This window comes from Caretta caretta, chromosome 2, assembly GCF_965140235.1.
Source record: "Caretta caretta isolate rCarCar2 chromosome 2, rCarCar1.hap1, whole genome shotgun sequence".
In the NCBI taxonomy this organism is placed as follows: domain Eukaryota; kingdom Metazoa; phylum Chordata; order Testudines; family Cheloniidae; genus Caretta; species Caretta caretta.
In genome coordinates this window covers 176,003,383-176,025,486 of record NC_134207.1, presented here as the reverse complement: position 1 = coordinate 176,025,486, position 22,104 = coordinate 176,003,383, and the positions used below count along the sequence as shown (strand labels likewise).

Below are 22,104 nucleotides of genomic sequence, written 5' to 3'. Positions count from 1 at the left end.
TTCCAGTTTGAATTCATCCTTCTTAAACATGGGAGACCAGAACTGCACACAGTATTCCAGGTGAGGTCTCACCAGTGCCTTGTATAACGGTACTAAAACCTCCTTATCTCTACTGGAAATACCTCGCCTGATGCATCCCAAGACGACATTAGCTTTTTTTCACATCACATTGGCGGCTCATAGTCATCCTGTGATCAACCAATACTCTGAGGTCCTTCTCCTGCTCTGTTCCTTCCAAGTGATGCGTCCCCAGTTTATAATAAAAATTCTTGTTATTAATCCCTAAATGCATGACATTGCACTTTTCACTATTAAATTTCATCCTATTACTATTACTCCAGTTTACAAGGTCATCCAGATCTTCCTGTATGATATCCTGGTCCTTCTCTGTATTGGCAATACCTCCCAGCTTTGTGTCATCTTTATTACTACACTTTATTAGTACATTCCCACTTTTTGTGCCAAGGTCAGTAATAAAAAGATTAAATAAGATTGGTCCCAGAACAGATCCCTGAGGAACTCCACTAGTAACCTCCTTCCAGCCTGACAGTTCACCTTTCAGTGTGACCTCTTGTAGGTCAGTAGCAGAATTCAGAATAGAATCCACATCTCCTGACTGCCCGGACTTTTATTTTAAGCAAACTATAGGCAGAGGAGTAGATCCAGAAGCACTCCTGCTCAGTGAAAGAACAGTTGTATCTTCTTCCTTCCCAGACACCAGCTCAAGAAGCAGGACATGAAGTCTGCTCCCCTCCCAGTCCTCTGGGAATCCTGTGCTGGCCCAACCTTCTCCCAGCTGCTTCTCTCTCTCTGAAACAAATAGCACAACACTGAGCTGTTCTCTGCCTCCCTCCCGTTTGTTGCTGCCACTCTCCTGGTCTCTCCCACCCCCGACACGCACACCTTTCTTCCTCATATGATTCAGTACAACAGTCACAGTTTCTTGTTACGGCTCAAGCCCCAACTTTTGGCTAGTGGGGTTTTGGATGGCAGCAAGAAACGGTGACTGGTTTGGGATGCTAACTAGAGGCTTTTTGGGGCATGAGGAAGGAGGATTAGTGAAGGGGGCCACTCATTCCAGCCAGGAGCTCTACATAGCTCATGGTTTGGGGTTAGTGCTCATGGCCTAACTTCCACTGCAAGATGCAGATGTGGTTTATGGGGAAGACTGTGATGCTTGATCCACCATTTGATGTAGCAGGTGGCTTTGGAGATGACTGCAAAGAGACTAACATCACTCACTCCATGGGAATCCTTCAAGACGGTCTGCTAGTGTCCTGAACTTCCCTCATCCCCCGTATTTGAATTTGTGGGCAGTTGTAAGTGGTCTGTGCCCATTCTCTCCTTCAAATGCTGCTGAAATCTCGAGGTGAGGCCCAAAGGGTCTGATCCTCCACTTAAGTCTTCCAGAGACTCAGGTTCACTGTTGGTTGTTCATTTACCCCAGAGAATGGAAGGATTTAGGTAGTCACAATAGCTCAGTGCTACACCTAGGAGGTTGATGCAGCTGTGAGCTGTGCACTTGCTGGCATTCATGCAGAGTGAGTATGAGACAATGTGAGTTGTATGTGCTCAGTATGGATATTTAGAATTCTTTCTTTAGGCACTCAAATTTAAAAATATTGGTCTACATATGTGACAGACCCAGACCAGTGGACGTACAGGAGTCTGGTCGAAGGCAAATATACTGGCCACTGGATGAACGGTTTTCTGTTCTTGAGTGACCAGAGCAGGGGCTGCTCTAGAGCAATCAGGAACCTGCCAGAACCAATTAAGAAAGGCAAGCTAATCAAGACACCTGGAGCCAATTAAGAACTTTCTAGATTCAATTATGGCAGGCTGGCTAATCAGGACACCTGGTTTAAAAAGGACCTCCCATCAGTTGGGGAGGGGGGTGTACCAGGAGCAGGGAGTGAGAAGGTGTGCTGCTGGAGGAGTGAAGAGTTTAAGCATGATCAGGCTTCAGGAGGAAGATCCTGCAGTGAGGATAAAGAAGATGATGGGGAGAAGGCAATGCGGAAGTAGCCCAGGAAGCTGTAGCTGTCACACAGCTGATACAGGGAACATTGTGGACAGCTGCTATCCACAGGGCTCTGGGCTGGAACCAGGTGTAAAGGGTTGGCCCGTGTTCCCCACATTGCCCCAACTCCTGATCGGACACAGGAGGAGTTGACCTGGTCTGTGAGAAACACCAGAAGGGAAGGTCTAGATTGGAAAGGGATCTGCCCTGTCCCCGACCCACTAGGTGGGACACAGAGACTGTGGGGATTGTTTTCCATTTCCCCTATGCTGGCCAGTGATGAGGTTCACTGAGTGGACGGCAGGTTTGAGCCACTAGCAAGAGTGGCCAAACTGAGGGCTGCCGTGAATCTCTGAGGCAAGCAAATCCGCCAATAAGCGCAGGACCCACTGAGGCAGAGGAGGAACTTTGCAAAATAGATATATATTGTGATAAAGACCCGCTCAACAAATCATACCAATGATATCCTAATAGTGAAAATTGACATACTATGTATCAGTTTTTGATCCAGAATTCTATTGTGCAAGAGATTCATTTTTACTTTGGCTTCAGCAATCAGGTTTTCAGAGCAACTCAGACTCTTGTTCAGACTCTGCAGTAGTTGTATAGAAGCGAGAAGAGGTTCTTGGCATCCAAACGATGCAGGTAGTGTGGCTAATGCTGTACTTTTTTCATATGTTTTAAAGTGTAATCTGTTCCGTGAAAAGTCTGTAAATGAATGCTTATGGATGGTCTTCCTCATTAGAGTTTTTGATTTTAATATTCTCCACAGTGGATGGTGCAGTCAATATTAATTTGTTTTAATGGATCAGGAAGACAAGATAACTCAGTTGTTTTTTTTTTTTTTTTTGCAAATGGTTACATTTCTGCTATCAGAGGCACAAGATTATAGCTTCATCTACGGTTTGTGTGTTAGCCTTTGCCACTGTTAACTAAAATCCAGTGGAAATTCTGTTTTGGTCTGTGCTATCCAGTACTTTGTTGGAATGTACTCCAGAAGATACAGTCTCTCTCTCTGTTTCACTAAACAAGGAGCCATAGTCTGCCCTTGGATACTCCCTTTTGGCCTATTTCTGAAGCAGCTGAAAGCAAACAGTTCCCACTGAAATTAGTGAGAACTGCTTGCATGCAGCAGCTGCAGAATCAAGCCCATTGACTTCATTGTGCATCCAGGTGCAGTGGATCCAGGTGCAGAATTTGGCCCAAGTGGTTTTAACTATGTAGAAAAAATATGAAATTACATAGGATACAAACACAAGGGGAATAGGAAAATGCAGTGAGTGACTGGAGTGATGTCAGCACATTTATAGCAAGGTCATTTTTGCTCTGAAAGGTGATTGGGATACCAGCTCCTGTTTCAGTAGTTTTATTAATAATTAAATACAATGAAAACTCCTGCACCTAAATATATATATAGGCAGTGGTGAGCTGGAGCCGGTTGGCACTGGTTAGCTAGAACTGGTTGTTAAATTTAGAAGCCCTTTTAGAACCCGTTGTTCTGCGAGGGACAACCGATTCTAAAAGGGCTTCTAAGTTTAATCGGACAAAAGTAGCGCCCTAGGCACCCACTCCATGGGTGCTCCAGCCCTGGAGCACCCAAGGGGAAAATTTGGTGGGTGCAGAGCACCCACTGGCAGCTCCCTGCCCCACCCCCGGCCCCAGCTCACCGCCACTCCGCCTCCAACCCTGAATGCGCTGCCCTGCCCTGCTTCTCCACCCCCCAGGCTTCCCGCGAATCAGCTGTTCATGCGGGAAGCTGGGGTGGGCTGAGAAGCAGGCCACAGCTTCCCGCTCAGGCCCAGGGAGGCGGAGGTGAGCTGGGAGGGGGGGCGCAAGGAGGGCCGCCCGCGCAGAAGCAGGTAACTCGGGGTGGGGGGCGCGCAGGGGAACCGCTCCCCGTCCCAGCTCACCTCCGTCACCCTCGGCCTGAGCGGGAAGCCGCCACCTGCTTCTCAGCCCTCCCCGGCTTCCCACCGAACAGCTGATTCGTGGGAAGCCGGGGGGGGGGGGGGGGGCGGGGCGGAGAAGCAGAGCGGGGCAGCGCGTTCAGGGGAGGAGGCAGAGCAGAGGTGAGGTGAGCTGGGGCCGGGCGCGGGGTGAGGAGCTGCTGTGGGCCCCGGAGCACCCAGGGAGTTGGCGCCTAAGGCGCCACTTTTGATGTGATCAGTGGGGGAGCGGCTGCTCCCCTTGCTCCCCCCCAGCTACGTTCCCCCACCCCTAGGAGCCAGAGGGACCTGCTGGATGCTTCCTGGGAGCTGCCCCAGATAAGCACCTCCGGGACTCCCCACCTCGCCCCCCGGCAGGTGCCTCTGGCTCTTAGGGACGGGGCGGGGTGGGCACCCACTACGGTGGCCTACAAGACCCTCCTGCTCAGTTCTAGGGGCAGTCAGGGGACAGGGGAGGAAGGTGGATGGGGAAGGGGTCCTGGGGGGTGTCAAGGAACGCAGAGGGGTTGGATGGGGCAGGAGTCCTGGGGGGCGGGGGTGGGCAACAGCCCCCTCGTGGGGTGAGGAGGGAACCTGTTGTTAATATTTTGGCAGCACATCACTGTATATAGGTCTGACCTCAACTCACAAATGCAAAGTAATCCAGAGGAATGGTTGCCATGCTTGTCTCAGTTCACCTCTTCATACCCATGCATTGCTGCTGGATACAGTGGTTGATCTGGGGGGCTCAGAACAGTGGGTAGTCTTACATCCCAGATGAAACAAGAGATCAAATCCCAGTAGGCTGCTTTAAGGGCAGAGTGTTAGACATTACTCCCTTTTTCCAATGTTTAAGATAATAGTACAAACAATTTGTCATGTTAAATGTTGATGTTTTAATGTTTCTTGTTTGAAAAACCCTATGAAAAGTTGCCATTAAAATAATATGACAAGGCATGGCGTATAGTATGTGCATTGAAAATAGCATGTTATTGAGCAATATGTAAATGTTACATTAGTATGCGGACTATAAACTTGATTCCTGTTTACACTAAGGCGCTTTTACGCTACTCTTTAAAGTGGGAATAAATGATTTATGCTGCTTCAAGGCTCTTTTTACATTGCCAGAGTAGTGTAAAGGCGTTTTAGTGTTGATGAGGATAGGCCCAATCACTTAATTATTACAGGAACTTTGTAGCATTCTAGAACTGTTGGATTCTAGTCCCGGCTCTGCCATTGGCTGTGTGATCTTGGGAAAGTCACGTAATTTCTCTGTGCCTCAGTTTGCCTATCTATAAACTAGATATGATGATACTTATCCACCTGCTGAGTGGTGGTCTGAGGATTAATTTGCTAGGACCAGATCCTACAGTAATTACACACACACAGTTCAGTCGGACTCACTGTGAGTTTTGCCTGAATGAAGAAGACAGGATTGGGTATGCAAGCAGGTGGTGTACCCACTCAGTTTTAAATAAAGTGTGCATATACTGTGTAAGGGCAAACTCACCCCCTTGCTGGGGGTTGGCTTTATGAGTAATGTATAATTATAATAAATGCAGCCCAAGCCTTCTCCCCTGGCTTGGCTGTTCCTAGTATTCCAGCTATAGAACCCTAAATCCCTCTGACCTAAAGGTCACTTTCCCCTCCCAGAGTGGAGTGAAAGAACCAGACCTGCCACACTGGTCAGCAGGAATCAGTCAGCATCTCCCTGCAGGGTTCCAATATCTGTTCAGAGCAAAAGCACCCTATTAATATTGGTATCATACCTTGAGAGCCTCAGATGAAAGGTTCTTTATACATGCAAATCTTTCAAACTTCCTAAAGTTCACCATCCTATTAAAAACTATTATTCCCTCTCAAATCTTATTGCCAGAGCCTTTTTATAAAAATAAACCATCTTAAAATAGATACTTCTGCTGTGATTGTTTCTTAACTAAATTTTTCTAATAATGCTTCTGTCCACCCTTCATCTTTCATTTACAGTATCTACCTGATTTCATTAAGTTCTCTCCTTTTAAATGATCTCCTGCCTGTGAATTATTCTGACTCTTCAATGTCTAGAGCAGCAGCCTCAGTGAGTCCTCTAAATTTAACCTGCACTATACCCTACCAATCCTTCCATCTCCCTTGCTCATAGGAGCTAGCTGACATATACATGCTTGTTTCAGAAGAGGCTTGCGCTGTAATGTAGTGAGATGATATGTATCTTTGCTTGTCTGGGGATGAGCTGTCACTACATACAAAAAGGCTGACAAAGGAGGTGCTGACTAGCGCTAGTCATGATGACTAGGTTGGAACACGAAGGAGAGGATGCTCGGCAACTCTCTAACACCACATTCTACAGGCCATTACCCTCTGATCCCACTGAGAGTTACCAAAAGAAACTACAGCATTTGCTCAAGAAACTCCCTGAAAAAGCACAAGATCAAATCTGCACAGACACACCCCTGGAACCCCGACCTGGGATATTCTATCTACTACCCAAGATCCATAAACCTGGAAATCCTGGATGCCCCGTCATCTCAGGCATTGGCACCCTGACAGCAGGATTGTCTGGCTATGTAGACTCCCTCCTCAGGCCCTATGCTACTAGCTCTCCCAGCTATCTTCGAGACACCACTGACTTCCTGAGGAAACTACAATCTATCAGTGATCTTCCAGAAAACACCAACCTGGCCACTATGGATGTAGAAGCCCTCTACGCCAACATTCCACACAAAGATGGACTACAAGCCATCAGGAACAGTATCCCCGATAATGTCACGGCAAACCTGGTGGCTGAACTTTGACTTTGTCCTCACCCACAACTATTTCACATTTGGGGACAATGTATACCTTCAAGTCAGCATCGCTGCTATGGGTACCTGCATGGCCCCACAGTATGCCAACATTTTTATGGCTGACTTAGAACAATGCTTCCTCAGCTCTCATCCCCTAATGCCCCTACTCTACTTGCGCTACAGTGATGACATCTTCATCATCTGGACCCATGGAAGAGAAGCCCTTGAGGAATTCCACCATGATTTCAACAATTGCCATCCCACCATCAACCTCAGCCTGGACCAGTCCACACAAGAGATCCACTTCCTGGACACTACGGTGCTAATAAGCGATGGTCACATAAACACCACCCTATACTGGAAGCCTACTGAGCGCTATTCCTACCTACATGCCTCCAGCTTTCATCCAGACCCTACCACATGATCTGTTGTCTACAGCCAAGCTCTAAGATACAGCCGCACTTGCTCCAACCCCTCAGACAGAGAAAAACCCTACAAGATCTCTATCAAGCATTCTTGCAACTACAATACCCACCTGCTGAAGTGAAGAAACAGATTGACAAAGCCAGAAGAGTACCCAGAAGTCACGTACTACAGGACAGGCCCAACAAAGAAAGTAACAGAACGCCACTAGCCTTCACCTTCAGCCCCCAACTAAAACCTCTCCAGTGCATCATCAAAGATCTACAATCTATCATGAAGGACAATCCCTCACGCTCACAGCAATACTGAAGCAAATACTCACCAGCAACCACACAACAAAAACACTAACCCAGGAACCTATCCTTGCAACAAAGCCCATTGACAACTCTGTCCACATATCTATTCAAAGGACACCATTATAGGACCTAGTCACATCAGCCACACTATCAGAGGCTTGTTCACCTGCACATCTACCAATGTGATCTATGCCATCATGTGCCAGCAATGCCCCTCTGCCATGTACATTGGCCAAACCGGACAGTCTGTACGCAAAAAAAAAAAATGGACACAAATCAGAGGTCAAGAATTATAACATTCAAAAACCAGTCGGAGAACACTTCAACCTCCCTGGACACTCAATTACAGACCTAAAAGCCACAATTATTCAACAAAAAAACTTCAAAAACAGATTCCAACAAGAAACGGCAGAACTGGAATTAATCTGCAAACTGGACACCATTAAATTAGGCTTGAATAAAGACTGGGAGTGGATGAGTCATTACACTAACTAAAAACTATTTCCCCATGCTAATTTCCCCCCTACTATTACTCGTACCTTCTTGTCAACTAATACTAGTGATAGCCAGCAGTACTAGTTTACCCCAAAAAGAGGATATGGTGGGGCGGGGTCCTGACCTGAGACGAGTACTGAAGCAGAACGTTCTTTGAGGTTGTAATAATTGCTATTGGGTTCCTAGTGTCCCTGTAGACATTTTGCCTTCTGTCCTCCACCAACAGAACGTCTGTAGGAACCACTTCTGGTGCAGAGAGCCTCTTACACCTTCCCCCCGCCCTTTATATGGCTCTGGCTTTAGAAGTCATGCTCTGTCTAGAAAAGTCTCACTTAATAGTGTAAGGACATAAATGTTTGCTTTATAGATGTATGGCACAGAAAGACCGTTCTATTTTTCTATCGTATGTATGTTCTTTTAAAGTAATTCTACAATTAGGGGTATATCAAGTCTGTTGCATTAGGGTGAGGATGTAGCAGAACAGGCTCTTACAGACTTTTTTTTTTTTTCATCCATCACAGTTTGTGCAGTGAAATTTCACCAACTTCTAGAGAATTAATGGTTTTACGACTGTTAACAGTTGGCAAATTTCTGTCTTTCTAGTTTAGATCACCTTTGGGTGCTGAGATGTTTGCAGGCAGATGCTTTTGAGGACCAGCACCCAAAAATGATCTGATCTAGTAATATGGGTGCTGGTCTTCAAAAGCAATTGCCTGCTGACAGGCTATCTAGTAAGTATAAACAAGCATCTGGAGTTGGGTTTTGCCATGGGCCCTTTCTAATTCAGGGAAAACTTTTCTGTTTCCTGTCTTGTTTCCTGTGGGTTCCCACTTCTTTCTGACATGAGTTTCACTCTGAGTTGGGGATTAAAAGAAACTCAGAATTTTTAAGAAAGAAATCAGCTGAAACAGTCATGATTTGCCTGGCCACAGGACAGGTGGCAATCACATGAAACCACCAGCTTTTACAGGATTTTTCCCTTACGCCACCGTTCAGCCCAGAGTTAATTAAGAGCTTAGCCCGGTAAACCCTGACTAACTTTCAGGTTTCCAAAAACCCTGAATCTTGTTAAAAAAGGTTCCCATGACTCTGATTACAGCTTGTAACAACTCATGGTACTCAGTCAGTTTGTAGTGTGGAATTCTTACAAGATTAGGGCCCCAACTTTTGCTTCTTATTCTGGCAAAACTGCCCTTGGGCTTCCACAGCAGTTTTGCCTGGATAAAGAGTGAAAGACCATACCAGTGTTTCCTAAAATGTGGGCTGTTCCCCTCTAGAGCTACAGAAGGATTAACTGAGAAGGGCATGGACACACATCCCAATTATTATCCAGAGTCTCTTGGGATGTAGAAAGGGGACACCAAGTAGTTGTTTTTTTTAAGTATTACAAAATATTTAATGTAGAGAAACAAGAAATGGTAAGGCAGCTCTTACTAATTGTTTCTCTTACCCCTAACTCAAGGCTGTCACTCCCACTAATAATAAACATGGTTTCATGGTTAAGGAGGGTTAACTTTCTGACATTTGGCTTGTCTTTGGATGACAGCAGAAACTTTCTGCAATTTCTTTAAGCAGCCTGAACATTTATTAACATAACTAAATAAAACGTGCACAGCTATTGCTATATTTTCAAGCTTGCTGGCTATAACATACTTGGTGCTATAGCTTAATACTCAGTAAACTTTGTAACAACTTAATATTAAAAATATATATAATAATTTTATTAATATCATTTTTGCATCAATATGGAGGTCTGTCCACCACACTTAACTTTAATTTTTAAAAAGCCTCTACTTTTTGGGAAGAAACGCTTCAAAATGTGAAGCAAGTGTGACTTATGCAGAGAGGTCTCTTGAGTCTGTAGAGAGCCTGAATCAATAGCTCTGTGAGGTGTAAAGTGGTCCATTGATTCCAATGGTTATTAACCCAGGACTCATCTGCATACACACATTGCACTGATTTAATTTAAATTCGCTTTTAAACAGTGTTATTTAAATCAGGGCAAACTACTGTGTAGGCATTTACTTTGGGTTGAGTGTGGCTTATTTTAATTTAAACCTGTACCTAATTCCTTTAAGTTAAATTAATATACGTAGATTTCAGAGTGCCTATACAGCCTTTTTCCCTGTTTTAACTAAACTGATTTTAAATTACACCTTTACTTAAACCACTGCAACTGTGCATGTAGTCAGATACCAATGGTGATATATTAAATGTGAACATTCTTAGGTGTCTCACTGCTCAACAAAGCATGTAAGAAAGGAGAGGAAGTAAAGATCTACACAAGTGTTTTCCAAAATGGGGTGCAAAGGACTAGCCTTAGGTGTATATATTAAGATCTGTAGTAATTTAACAGCAGGTGCTTGGGTTGAAAGGTAGGAGGAAAGAATCCATAATTGGTTTAATTTTCCTGAAGAGGGACTCAGCTTTCTAAAGTTTGGGAAACACTGAACTGGACCCAGAAATATGGAGCTGTTTGATGTTTGTTAAAAAGGACACTTCACATTTCATCAATGTTGCCAACTCCTATGGATTAGTCACGTGTCACACGATTCTGCCTCTGCTGCAGGAACTCTAGTGATAAAGTGAAGACCTTCAGCCTGCTCATTGTTTTGCATGCATTATATTCATAGGATTCAGCTCAAGGAGTTGCAGGAGTCTGTGGGACAGATAGCAAGCAGACCTGTCTTTACTACAGCCTCACCAACCATGCTCTGATTGTGGGAACACAGAGTGCACAGCTCTGAGAGCCCAACCGAAGATAACCATACTCTGGGGAGAAGGGAGCAGAGTGGAGCAGGCTCAAGGTAGCAAGAGGGAAAGGCAGAGTCCAAGAACATGAGAAGCAGTGAGCTTAGGCATGGAGTGGGCTCAGGGCAGTGGGAAAGGAGAGGATGTTTAGGGAGAAGGGTCGGGGAGGATTGATGGCAGGGAGAGGGAGAAGTGGGGGGAGTTGAAGAACAGATTTTTGGGGAAGAGGGTAGGTATCAGGGAGCAGGTGGAAAGCAAGGTCTGGGGAGGTCAAGGAAAGGATTATTTCGTGGTTTATTGGGTTAATGTTTGTTTGATGTACATATTATAGGTAGCTCCACCATTATTAAGGTTGTCCTACACTTCCTATTATACAACTTTGTTTTCAGTTTCTTATAAAACTTTGCCAACCTTTAACTGTTTGAACTGACGTTTTACATGCTGGGTGTCTTCCTTGGGCTGATTTTTGTGGTTAATGTTTTTTTAAAATTTCTGCCAAAATGCTTCAGCCATTTCCAAAACCAAGACTAGGGAAAAAAATGGTGTTTTGGCCTTTGTATCAAGGATGTGCTTTTCACTGTCCCCGTGAAAATTGGCCTTTGAAAAACTGCAGTTTGCACATGTTCAGTATAGACATACTACAGCTCAACAGCTAAATTTCCCAAAGATATTGTCCACCATGGGTAACTTTAGCCTGGGGCTGAGCATGACTTTCCCCTGTAGTTGTCTGGCCACTGGAATTGAGATCAGGGAACCCGGCCCTCCTGTGCTCTCAGTAACCCCCTGCTGGGTCTAGGCAGCTTGGAGGAAGAAGCTGCCTGATTCAAACACAAAGGAGGCAAGAGCCACACTGGGTGTGGGGAGCAGAGTAGATCTGGACAAAGAGAGCAGGACTGGAGGCTTTTTGTGGGAGAGAGAGGGCAACTGGGAGTTGAGATGGGGGGAGACTGGGGTTTGGAGCACAGTGGAGTAGAGACTGGGACTGGGAATGGTGGGGAGAGGTGGGAGACCAAGAGTGGATGAGGCACTGGGGGAGAGTGGGACTGGCTGGGCAAAGAGATTCAGATGAGGAGCCGGGGCAGAGGACACACTGAGATTGGAAAAGGAACACAGGGAGGGAGACTGGGACTGGGAGCGAATGGAGAAGGAAACACTGGTAGTGAAGAGTGACTGGAGCCCAGGGAGTGAAAGAGACAGATTGATCAAGAAGCAATAAGGGGGGTAACTGGGACTGAGTGAGCAATGGGACTGGGAGCAGGGCTGTGGGGGAAGACTGGGAAGGAGGTGGAGAGACTGGTATTGAACATAAGAATGGCCCTGCTGGGTCAGACCAAAGGTCTTTCTAGCCCAGTATCCTGTCTTCCAACAGAGGCCAATGCCAGGTGCCCCAGAAGGAATAAACAGAACAGGTAATCACCAAGTGGTCCATCCCCTGTCACTCACTCCCAGCTTCTGGCAAACAGAGGCTAGGGACACCATTTCTGCCTATCCTGGCTAATAGCCATTGATGGAGCTATCTTCCATGAACTTATCTCGTTCTTTTTTGAACCATTATAGTCTTGGCCTTCACAACATACTCTGGCAAGGAGTTCCACAGATTGACTGTGCATTGTGTGAAAAAATACTTCATTTTTTTTGTTTTAAATCTGCTGCCTATTAATTTTGTTTGGTGACCCCTAGTTCTTGTGTTATGAGAGAGTAAATAACACTTCCTTATTCACTTTTTCCACATCACTCATGATTTTATAAACCTCTATCATATCCCCCCTTAGTCATCTCTTTTCCAAGCTGAAAAGTCCAAGTCTTATTAATCTCTCCTCATACAGCAGCCATTCCATACCCCTAATCATTTTTGTTGCCCTTTTCTGAACATTTTCCAATTCTATATATCTTTTTTGAGATGGGGCGACCACATCTGCATGCAGTATTCAAGATGTGAGTGTACCATATATTTATATAGAGGCAGTATATTTTCTGTCTTATTATCTATCCCTTTCTTAATGATTGCCAACATTCTGTTTGCTTTTTTGACTACCGCTGCACATTGAGTGGATGTTTTCTAGAACTATCCACAATGACTCCAAGATCTCTTGAGTGTTAACAGCTAATTTAGACCCCATCATTTTATAAGTATAGTTGGGATTATGTTTTCCAGTGTGCATTACTTTGCATTTATCAACATCGAATTTCATCTGCTATTTTGTTGCCCAGTCACCCACTTTGAAAGATCCTTTTGTAGTTCTTGGCAGTCTGCCTGGGACTTAACTATCTTGAGTAATTTTGTATCATTGGCAAATTTTGCCACCTCACTGTGTATCCCTTTTTCCCGATCATTTATGAATATGTTGAATAGGATAGGACTGGGCCCAGTACAGACCCCTGGGGGACACCACTATTTGCCTCTCTCCATTCTGAAAACTGACCATTTATTCCTACCCTTTGTTTCCTATCTTTTAACCAGTTACCAATCCATGAAAGTACCTTCCCTCTTATCCCACGACAGCTTACTTTGCTTAAGAACCTTTGGTGAGGGACCATGTCAAAGGCTTTCTGAAAATCTAAGTACACTATATCCACTGGATCCCCTTGGTCCACATGATTGTTGACCCCCTCAAAGAATTCTAGTAGATTTGTGAGGCGTGATTTCCCTTTACAAAAACCATGTTTACTTTTCCCCAGCAAATTTATGTTCATCTATATGTCTGACAATTTTGTTCTTTACTATAGTTTAAACCAGTTTGCCCGGCACTGAAGTCAGGCTTACCTGCCTGTAGTTGCCAGGATCACCTCTGGAGCCATTTTAAAAAAATTGGCATCACATTAGCTATCCTCCAGTTATTTGGTACAGAAGCTGATTTAAATGATAGGTTCCAGACTACAGTTAGTAGTTTTGCAATTTCAAATTTGAGTTCCTTCAGAACTCTTGGATGAATACCATCTGGTCCTGGTCACTTGTTACTATTTAGTTTATCAATTTGTTCCAAAACCTCCTCTAATGACACCTCAATCTGGGACAGTTTCTCAGATTTGTTACCGAAAAAGAATGGCTCATGTTTAGGAATCTCCTTCACATCCTCAGCCATGAAGACTGATGCAAAGAATTAATTTAGTTTCTCCACAATGGTCTTTCGTCCTTGAGTGCTCCTTTAGCATCTTGATCATTCAGGGGCCCCACTGGTTGTTTAGCAGGCTTCCTACTTCTGATGTACTTTAAAAAAATTGCTATTACTTTTTGAGTCTTTGTCTAGCTGTTCTTCAGATTCTTTTTTGGCCTTCCTAATTATATTTTTACATTTCATTTGCCAGAGTTTATGCTCCTTTCTATTTTCCTCACTAGAATTTAACTTCCACTTTTTAAAGGATGCCTTTTTGCCTCATTGCTTCTTTTACTTTGTTTAGCCACGGTGGCACTTTTTTGCTTCTCTTGCTAGGTTTTTTAATTTGCGGGTATACATTTAAGTTGAGCCTCTATTGTGGTGTATTTAAAAAGTTTCAATGCAGCTTGCACGGGTTTCACTTTTTCACTGTACCCTTTAAGTTTTGTTTAAATAACCTCCTCATTTTTGTGTAGTCCCCCTTTCTGAAATTAAATGCTACAGTGTTGCGCTGTTGTGATGTTTTCTCCGCCACAGGGATGTTAAATTTAACTATATATTATGGTCACTATTACCAAGCGGTCCAGCTATATTCACCTCTTGGACCAGATCCTGTGCTCCATTTAGGACTAAATCAAGAATTGCCTCTCCTCTCTTGTGGGTTCCAGAACTAGCTGCTCCAAGAAGCAGTCATTTAAGGTGTCAAGAAACTTTATTTCTGTATCCTGTCCTGAGGTGACATGTAGCCAGTCAATATGGGGATAGTTGAAATCTCCCATTGAGCTTTTTATTTTAATAGCCTCCCTAATCTCCCTGAGCATTTCACAGTCACTATCACCATCCTGGTAAGGTGGTTGGTAATATATCCGTACTGCTATATGCTCATTATTAGAGCATGGAATTACTATTCATAGAGATTCTATGGTACAGTTTGGTTTATTTAAGATTTTAACTTCATTTGATTTTACGCTTTCTTTCACACATGCTGCCACTCCCCCACTAGCACGACCTGTTCTGTCCTTCTGATATATTTTGTATCCTGGTATTACTGTGTCCCATTGATTATCCTCATTCCACCAAGTTTCTGTGATGCCTATTATATCAAAATCTTCATTTAATATGAGACACTCTAGTTCACCCATCTTATTATTTAGACTTCTAGCATTGCTGTATAAGCACTTTAAAAACTTGTCACTTTTCAACTGCCTGCCATTACATGATGTAATTGAATGGGACTTTTTTTCATTTGACTGTTTCTCATCAGATCCCACCTGTATTTTATCATCTTCTATCCTCTCCTCCTTACTAGGACATAGAGATTCTCTATTAATAGATCCTTCCTTAAGGGATGTCTCTGTCCGAACCATGTGCTCCTCCGCACTTGTCAGCTTTCCCCCAGCCCTTTTTTTAAAAACTGCTCTACGCCCTTTTTAATTGTAAGTGCCAGCAATCTGGTTCTATTTTGATTTAGGTGGAGCCCATCCTTCCTGTATAGGCTCCCCCTTTCCCAAAAGTTTCCCCAGTTCTTAATAAATCTAAACCTCTCCTCCCTACACCATTGTCTCATCCACACATTGAGACCCCACAGTTCTGCCTGTCTAACTGGCCCTGCGCCTGGAAACTGGAAGCATTTCAGAGAATGCTACCATGGAAGTCCTGGACTTCAATCTCTTACCTAACAGCCTAAATGTGGCCTCCAGGACCTCTCTCCTATCCTTCCCTATGTGACTGGTGCCTACATGTACCACAACCATCAGCTACTCCCCAGCACTGCACATAAGTTAATTTAGATGTCTCAAGAGATCTGCAACTTTCACACCAGGTAGACAAGTCACCATGCTGTTCTCCCGGTCATCACAAACCCAGTTATCTATGTTTCTAATGATCGAATCACCCATTACTAATACCTGTCTCTTCCTAGTAACCGGAGTTCCCTCCTTCAGAGAGGTATCCTCAGTGTGAGAGGATACCACAACATCATCTGGAAGGAGGGTCCCAACTCTGATAGTTTCCCTCTGCTCCAGTTGGATGTTCTCCTTCCCTGAGACTTTCATCTTCCTCAACAGCACAGAAGCTGTCAGACTGGGGGTGGGATCATTCTACTGTGTCCCGGAAAGTCTCGTCTATGTACCTCTGTCTCCCTTAGCTGCTCCAGTTCAGCCACTCTGGTCTCCAAAGCCTATATCCATCTCTGAGGGCCAGGAGCTCCTTGCACTGAATGCACACATACACCACCTGCCCATAGGGCAGGTAATCATACATGCTGCATTAGGTGCAATAAACTGGATAGCCCCCACTCTGTTGCTGGACTTCTGCCTGAATTATCTTTTAATTCCTGAAGCTCATTCCTTTGTTGTTCCTTTGTTTTTATCAGGGGGTGTTTTTGGCTTTAAGTTTAAAGAAGTTTAAGGAATGTTAAGTGTGTATAGTCCCCATCACCCCCCCCTCTAAACTCCCTTGCAAAACTCCCCTGTTAGCCACTTCTGGTTAAGGGTTGATAGGTGCTAACGGGCTTAGGGATCAAAGCCTCATCAAGAATAGCCTGCCTAGCAGGAATCTGGAATCTGTAACCTTCCTTCTGTACAAGAAATATGCTCTTGGGTAGCACAATTAGTATGTGAGACATAATAACGCCTTCAAGGAGCATGAAGTTTCGTGGCATGATTATCTGGATGGGTGTAATAGACTTGAAGGGCCAAATTCAAAGCTACTGTAAGTAGGTGCAACTCCACTGAAATCAGTAGAACCAACTCTAAATTTGGCCCATGGAAAGCTGTTACACATCAGTTTAATGCATTTATGATCCATTTTATTGCAAATGCAAATTGGGTATGTGTGCAGGTATGTGTATATTTTCATCATTAATGATAAATCCCCATGTATGTCCTAATAGCCCTGCTTGCATAACAATGATAGCTTCTTTCCAAATGTTGTCTGTAAATCGCTTACTCTCATCTGTAGTCAGCCAGTCAGACCAATAACTTCCAGTGACACTGCCGAGCTCTCAACAAAAGAAGGATTGGCTAATGTGCTGGATGTAATGCTTCAATGAATGCCACACCATCTCTGTGGGGTTTGTCACAGTTTGCTGTGGGTTACTGGGTCACAGTCTGGTGATTTTCAAAACACAATGTTATACATGATTTAAGAGGAAACAGTTACATGAGACACCTAAATAAACTGATCTTTTTGATCTTGTATACCAGGCTGGTGCTAAGGCCGGATTGAACCCTAATATTATAATACATACAGCTAAATTCTGTGCTGACCTACACCCCCTTAATCCCATGGGATCAGCTCAGAAGCCTTACCTCTGTGGACCCCAAATTCATCGACAGATGTGAATTAAAACTCTCAACATTCCGGTCAGGAAGTTAACTATTACCAGAGGGTATCCTCCTGCTGTGCAGGTTGCTAGAAAGTCCTATTAGTCTGTACAGATTTTGACCCTGAATATTACTCAGAGGAGTTTGCTGGTATCCTGTGGTAGAAGACTAAGTCATGTTATTATTGTACCCTGTGTATAGAGGGGCAAATTAAGATCCAGATTATTCTCTCATCTCCATTGACATAAGGTAAATATCATCTCATTTTGCAGAAGAGGAAATGGAGTCACAGAAGGTGAAGTCATTTTCCCACAGTCATACCGCAGCTCTCTTGGTAGAATCTGGAATGGAACCTAGCTCTTCCAATTTCCATGCCAGTGCCCTGTCCACTGGACCACCTTTGGGATCTAAGTAGGTATAGTTATCTCAGTTTTAGAGATGGGCAGCTGAAGCAGAGGGTTTAAGGCAGGGACAGGCAAACTTTTTGGCCTGAGGGCTGCATCAGGTTTCTGAAATTGTATGGAGGGCTGGTTAGGGGAAGCTGTGCCTCCCTAAACAGTCCGGCATAGCCTGGCCCCCGCCCCCTATCTGACCCCCCCCACCCCCGCTTCTTGCCTCCTGACAGGCCCCTGGCGACCTCTGTCCCATCCACCCCCCGCTCTCTGTCTCCTGACTGCCTCTGGACCTCCCGCCCCATCCAACCCACCCCTTCTCCTTGACCGCCCGTGGACACCCCACCCCTAACTGCCCCCCCCCGCCCTGCCCCCTTACTGCGCTGCCTGGAGCACCGGTGGCTGGCGGCGCGACTGCACCAGGACAGGCAGCCGCGCTGCACAGCACAGAGCGCCGGGTCAGGCCACGGCTCTGCAGCTGCGCTGCCCCAGGAGCTCGCTGCTCCACCGCCCAGAGCATTGCGCTGGTGGCTCAGTAAGCTGAGGCTGCGGGGGAAGCGGGGACAGCGGGGGAGGGGCCGGAGGTGAGCCTCCCAGGCCAGGAGCTCAGGGGCCGGATAGGACGGTCCCGCGGGCCATAGTTTGCCCACCTCTGGTTTAAGGTCATAAGCAGAGTCCGTGTCGGTGCTGGGATTAGTTCCTACTATCCGTTCCTGTACAATAACTACTAGATATTGGTCAGACCGCTTGATGAGCCACATCACTGTCTATGTTTTCTTCTCACAGAGTTTGCTAAAGCAAATACAGTGGGAGTTGAGGGTCCTCAGCATCTCGCAGGATCAGGACCTGAGCCACAATTGAAAAGGGATATTTCCTCTCTTTTCCTGTTTATGTGGCTACTATAGTTACAGCTCGAATGAGCTTCAGCAAACTCAAAGATGTAGTTATTATGACAGTAGCACAAGCCTTGCAATGTCACTGCTAGCCAATGAGGCACACATCTCACTCTTGTGTTGTGTGTCTAGGCAATAAAGAGCAAAGCTAGCGGGACTGAAATAACTGCCAGGTAGAGATTATCAAATGATTGATGTACAGTTCTTTGCACATCTGATTGATCAACTCTGTGAAAAACAGAGCATGCATGTAAACATTGGTGTATTTTATTAGAGAATAAGGTCTTGTTGCCAGTTCTGTGGTGCACAGCCTAGGCCAGTTAAAGTTCCATATCAACTTGCTTGTGTTAAAGCTATAGTATCCATCTTGATTGTCACACTTCAGTTTCATTCTTATAGGGCCAGATTCTCACCTGGTGTAAATTGGTGTGGAGCTATGTTGATGTACACCAGCTGAGGCTCTGGGTCATAATATTTTTACCCCTAATGTTTATACATCTATGCACCTTAAATATAAATTGCACTCTTCCAAAGCCTTCATTATTATATTCTCAAGTTGAGCAGGCTTTTTAAGCTAAGTTTGTTATATCTTGGCTCTGTTGTATTAATTTAGATGGAATGCATGGGGGCAAAGAGTTAAAATGATTGTTATTGAGTTTGTAAGAGAGTGACGAGAGAGAGATTGAAAGTGGCTAACCACAGGTGCAGTACTTTTTCTTTAGCTGTTTTACACAATAGTACTTGAATTTTTCATATTAATTGACATCTGTTGCCCCGAGACTTCCAAATTAGCACTGAAATTGGCATTGGGAGTAGCATCAGTGACAGCTAAGCAAAACAATCTTGTGAATAGAAATTCTCTGAATGCCTAGCTGCAGCAGGTTGAACTCCTTAAGCCCGAACATAAGAAATAATCTACTTTAGCTGAATGTATCAACAGCTACAGATTACTTTCCCTTTCGGTAGCCTAAACTGTAAAGAGAAGTTGCAGAATGTATTGCATGGTAGTATAAACAAGGAGCCAGAAGACCATCAATAACTGAAGGGGTCTGTCCTTGCCTCTCAAAAGTGGGAGGAGTGGGGAGAGTCAGATCTAAGTGGAGTCAAAAGCAGGAGAGACTTATTTTATGTTTCCAGTTAAATTGTGTCAAAAATCTCATGAATACACCCATTCTCCCACCATTTCAGACTGAAAGGGAGAAATCTCATAAGAACAGCTCTTCACATGAGTCTCCTCATTCAAGATGGAACCATATCAGCAAAAGTCTTATGAGAACCATGTGAGATTTGATGGCTTTCAAATCTGAACCTGAACGCTAATCTTAATTCACCTTTGAACCTGAACCTAGCCTAAATCTCCAATTGGGTTCGGATCCTGATCCCAGCAACGGCTGCACAGCCTCTCCTATTATAAACACATATTGTTACATCAAGCATGATCTTGCAATTCCTTGGTATGAAATACACCAGCCGAAGAGTTTGACACAAAAGGAGTTCCAAGCACAGAAGTCTTGAGGGTTTGAGCCCATTGTTTATACTGTATATGGTATGTTAATATATGCAAGCCATATCAGAATATGTTACTAACTATAATCAGCTATTAGCATTGTTGGCCGTGTATCATCTGCAAAAGTATGAAGATATACTGAGAACACAACCACTCTTCTCTACAACTGTAATCAGACTTAGCTGCTGAACATGGGCCTGTCCTTCTCTTCACGGTCAGATGGGGAAAGGAACCTATCTAAAGAAATAAGGGCAGAATAGTCCTAGAACTTGTGGAAGGAGCAGAGCTAGTGCTACATGATTATCACCAACTCCTCAGCCAGGAGACAATGGCAGCACACCACCAAATCTAAGGCAGTGATGGAACTCAAACTGCCGTGTGTGGGTTGCAGTCAGGTGGTATGTGGGTTGGTTTGCAGTATCAGAATAGAAACCATTATAAAACACTGATTAAAATGATGAAGTTAGTATGCCAAGTACTTTAGGGGTTAAGATGTGTAACCCTTCTGCCTGTCAGAGTTGGCAGCAACAAGGGCCGGGTTCAATATCGAGGGGATCCATTCCAATAACACAGTGCAAACCGGCTGAAGCCCCCACCCAGTGACCTGGGACAAATGTATACCACCCCCGCTGGGCGCCTCCAAGAGGCAATACTTTCCCCTCTCGGAAGCATCTAGTCTGACTGTAGCAAAAAGCCTTTTAATAACAGAGAGAAACAATGTGGCATTATGTTGGGGAAACACCACCAACAGGATTCATAACACAACCCATGAGCAAAAACTCCACCCCAAGCAAATTGGGGCATGTCCTTTCCCTTTTGTTCTTGAGTCCAGCAACCCCAAATCACCCAAAGTCCCAAAAGACCAATGACCCAAAAGCCTCTGTCCCTGGACAGGGCAACCCCAGAGTTCAAAAGTTTATCTACAGAGCTTTACCTCCCAATCTGGGTGGAGATGGAGGTGGAGGTAAGAGGCACCTTACATGATCTGAAGCTGACCATCCCACAGCTCCATAGGGCTCCGCTCCACCAGCCGCCCCACGAACTGCTTCGCTCCGCTCTGCGGCCCACAAGCAGCTCCTGCCATCCCACGAACTGCTCCACCAGCCGGTCCACAAACTGCTCCGCGTCCCACCAGCAGCTCCCGCCATCCTATGAACTGCTCCACCAGCTGTCCCGCAAACTGCTCCACAATATATCTTCCGGCTCCCCCACTACTTAACACAACACTCAGTGATTTCAGCTCTTAGTCAGTTCAGCTCTTTGGTGAAGTCAGCTTGTAGTCGGGGAGCCTCAGTGCTGGTGCACTATCAGCCCAAAGTGAGCTCAGCCACCTGTAACTAGACTTCTAATGAAATCAAAATTAGCTCTGATATTCCACAGTGGAGAGAGGAGGAAGTGCAATTAGCATATAAGGCCCTCACCAAGGGGCCCATGCCACCAAGTATTAATACTTGTCCCCAGCCTCTCTCCATTCACAGAGTTTTGGAACCCATGACCCTTGCCTAGTGAGTGCTACTTAGTTGATGGTGAGTCCCTCCATCATAACAAAAGGCCAAGTACAGTTCCAAGCACAGTTCCCATAATCAGGGTAATAACAATTTATTCTTCCTGCCCCAATAACAGAGACACTGGGGATCCCACAGCAGCCAAAGTGACCATTTGGGCAGCTATGGCCTCATTCTAGGCGGGGTGGGTGTGCCTATGCAAATGAGATTGTTCTTTTCCACAACTTGTCACACCTCACCACCAGATGTCAGGGTGGAGCTCATCCTGACACTGCTTACAGATGTAATGTGCTGAGAACTGCTGACCTAAGGGATCTGTGCACACATGGAGAAGAAGGAGGCCTGTGAAAGGGGTTGGCAGTGGCATGTCATGCAGAAGACCTGGGATTTGCCCACACATCCTCAGGTTACTCAGCATTTGAGTGTATGCTCCCTGGCTCCTTTGCAGGCCTTTAAATCTCTCCCCAGAAGGGGAACATTTGATTAAAAGTCCATGGGCCAAATTCCCGCTCTCATTGATGTCAGTATTACACCACAGAGTTTAGTTCTACAAGTTTAAAACTGCAGGGCCAAATTTTTATCTGGAGTAAACGAGTACAACTTCCGTGTTTACAAAGGCATTGCGCCTATGGAGTTTCACCAGCTTGCAATCTGGCTCAGTGATTTTCTGTGGGAGCTTGTCTCTTCCTAGTG

At 44.9% G+C, this 22,104-nt stretch overlaps 1 protein-coding gene across 7 annotated transcripts in view; it reads left to right on the top strand.

Moving 5' to 3' along the window:
* HECW1 (HECT, C2 and WW domain containing E3 ubiquitin protein ligase 1) overlaps nucleotides 1-22,104 on the top strand; it is a 359,505-nt gene that overhangs the window by 144,649 nt on the left and 192,752 nt on the right. The window lies entirely within an intron of this gene.